The sequence below is a fragment of the Bombus pyrosoma genome, linkage group LG8 (assembly GCF_014825855.1).
Source record: "Bombus pyrosoma isolate SC7728 linkage group LG8, ASM1482585v1, whole genome shotgun sequence".
NCBI lineage: Eukaryota > Metazoa > Arthropoda > Insecta > Hymenoptera > Apidae > Bombus > Bombus pyrosoma.
Genome location: NC_057777.1, coordinates 9,146,134 through 9,149,989, shown reverse-complemented (window position 1 = coordinate 9,149,989; position 3,856 = coordinate 9,146,134).

Sequence of the window (3,856 nt, the reverse complement as noted above, 5' to 3'; positions counted from 1 at the left end):
TACTGGAATTGGAATTGGAATGCTGAACTGCCCTTAAGGTGTCTCGGAGGAAAGCTTGGTGTGGGTGTGTCCTTTGACCGAAGAACGCGGATTCGTTATTCACACTTTTCGTCCAGGAAGTGAGTGTAACGAACCGCGATGCCGATTGGTGATGACCCACTCGAATGAACAGGATATGTAGAAGTCTCCCACCAACGTAGAGCAGCGGTGGACTTTGCTCCTGACCAAAAACAGCCATTTACGATGGACATGTGTTAGCTTTTCCCATCTGGTGACTGTCCGCTTTCTCCGTGATTCTTAAGATCGCCTAATAAACTCAAGGACCTTTCCAAGACCCAGCCATAAAACTGCAAATACTTCTAGAATTAGAGAATTCTCCAGACATGCAATTTGACTGGCAAACATGTGTGGAGACAATGCAGCTAAAGGCTACTGTCTTTATGGTGGGTCCCTTGGTCTATTGAGAATGGGGAAGACTGTAGGTTGGCCGTTGGCTGCCAGGTAGCGAGGGATGGCGCGAAGATGTCCCACGCGACGTAACACATTGTTAGTAAGAAGTCATTGTTGTTTATAGTTTCTACAATTCTATTCTTCAACGCTGCGTCGCTCGCTTGGAATGGTTGCTTGAAAATTTAAAAACTATAATTGGATTGAATTTGACAGGGAAGAGAGTTAACGTAGTGCAAACCGAACGATGTGCCCTGTGTAAAGAATCAAATGTGGAGTATAACGCGCTTCGAATTGTCTTCGTAACCCCAATAGCAGCGGTAATACGTTCAATTAGATTTATTTGGCCTTGAAAATTTTAAAACTATAGTTGCACTGGATTTTACAGGGAAGACAGTTAACATAGGGCAAAAAGACCGATGTGCCCTGTATAAAGAATGAAATGTGGAGTATAACGCGCATCGAAATGTCATCGTAACCTCAATGGCGGCGAAGATACGATCAATTAGATTTATTTGACCTTGAAAATTTAGAAACTATAATTGCATAGGACTTGACAGGCAAGATCATTAACATAGGGCAAACCGAACGATGTGCCCCGTATAAACAATCAAATGTGGAGTATAACGCGCATCGAAATGTCATCGTAACCCCAATGGCGGAGGAGATACGATCAATTAGATTTATTTGGCCTGGAAAATTGAAAAACTATAATTGCACTGGATTTGAAAAGGTAGGGAGTTGACATAGGACATACCGAACGAGGTGCCCTGTACAAAGAACGAAATGTGGTACTACGATATGTCGCTAAGGCTTGTATGCTATTACGTTATAGCGCATAACCTTATATGGTATTACGTTATAACGTTATGTAGTACTGCGATATGACTTATAACGATATGTGGTACTACGATATAACGTATGACGCTATGTGGTGTTACGATATGACGTATAACGTCATATAGCAATACGATATATCGTATAACGTTTTTTGGTGTTACGATATGACGTATTACGTAATGTAGTATTAGGATATAACGTATAACGGCATATAGCAATACGATATAACGTATAACGTTTTGTGGTGTTACGATATGACGAATAACGTTATATAGTATTACGTTACAACGTATAACGTCATATGGCAATGCGATATAACGTGTAACGTTATATAGTATTACGTTATAACGTATAACGTTATTTGGTCTTACGATATAACGTATAACGTTATGTGGTGTTACGATATAACGTATAACGTTATGTGGTACTACGATATAAGGTATAACGTTGTTTGGTATTACGATATGACGTATAACGATATGTGGTATTACGATATGACGTATAACGTTATATGGTTTAACGCTGTTTAGTACAACGTTATGTAGTATTATGTTATATCCTATGACGCTACGTGGTATTATGAAACAAGGTATAACGATATGAGGTGTTACGATATAACGTATAACGTTATACAGTATTACGATATAACGCATAACGTTATACAGTATTACGATATAACGTATAACGTTATGTGGTATTATGATTTAACGTATAACGTAATGCAGTTATATGTTGTAACGTATAACGTCATATAGCAAAACGATATAACGTATAACGTTTTTTGGTGTTACGATGTGACGTATTACGTAATGCAGTATTAGGATATAACGTATAACGGCATATAGCAATACGATATAACGTATAACGTTTTGTGGTGTTACGATATGACGTATAACGTTATATAGTATTACGTTATAACGTATAGCGTCATATGGCAATGCGATATAACGTGTAACGTTATGTGGTGTTTCGATATGACGTATAACGTTATATAGTATTACGTTATAACGTATAACGTTATTTGGTCTTACGATATAACGTATAACGTTATATAGTATTACGTTATAACGTATAACGTTATTTGGTCTTACGATATGACGTATAACGATATGTGGTATTACGATATGACGTATAACGTTATATGGTATAACGCTGTTTAGTACAACGTTATGTAGTATTATGTTATATCCTATGACGCTACGTGGTATTATGAAACAAGGTATAACGATATGTGGTGTTACGATATAACGTATAACGTTATACAGTATTACGATATAACTCATAACGTTATACAGTATTACGATATAACGTATAACGTTAGGTGGTATTATGAATTAACGTATAACGTAATGCAGTTAAATGTTGTAACGTATAACGTCACATAGCAATACGATATAACGTATGACGTTATGTGGTATTACGATAAAACGTATAACGTCATATAGCAATACGATATAACATATAACGTTATTTGGTGTTACGACATGACGTATAACGTAATGTAGTATTAGGATATAACGTATAACGTCACATAGCAATACGACATAACGTATAACATTATGTCGTGTTACGATATGGCGTATAACGTTATATAGTATTACGTTATAACGTATAACGTTAAGTGGTGTTACGATATAACGTATAACGTAATGCAGTTATATGATATAACGTATAACGTTATGTGGTATTACCATATGAAGTATAACGTTATGTAAATCTGCGATATGACGTATATCGTTATGTGGTATTACGATATAACGTATAACGTTATTTGGTGTACCGATATGACGTATTACGTAATGTAGTATTAGGATATAACGTATAACGGCATATAGCAATACGATATAACGTATGACGTTATGTGGTGTTACGATATCGCGTATAACGTTATATAGAATAACTTTATAACGTTGAACGTTATGTGGTATTAGGATATGACGTATAACGTAATGTGGTCCTACGTTATAACGTATAACGTCATATAGCAATACGATATAACGTATAACGTTATGTGGTGTCACGATATGATGTATAACGTAATGTAGTATTAGGATATAATGTACAACGTCATATAGCAATATGATATAACGTATAACGTTATGTGGTGTTACGATATATCGTTTAGGCTTGTATCGTATTACGTTATAGCGTATAACGTTATATAGTATTACGTTATAACGTATAACGTTATGTAGTACTGCGATATGACGTATAACGTAATGTAGTATTAGGATATAACGTATATCGTCATATAGCAATACAATATAACGTATAACGTTTTGAGGTGTTACGATACTACGTATAACGTTATGTGGTATTACGATTTATCGTATAACGATATCAGGTATTACGATATAAGGTATAACGTTATATAGTATTACGATATAACGTATAACGTTATGTGGTATTACGATATGATGTATAACATTACATAGTATTACGTTATAAGGTATAACGTAATATAGTATTTGGATATAACGTATATCGTCATATAGCAATACGATATAACGTATGACGTTATGAGGTGTTACGATATGACGTATAACGTTATGTGGTGTTACGATATGAC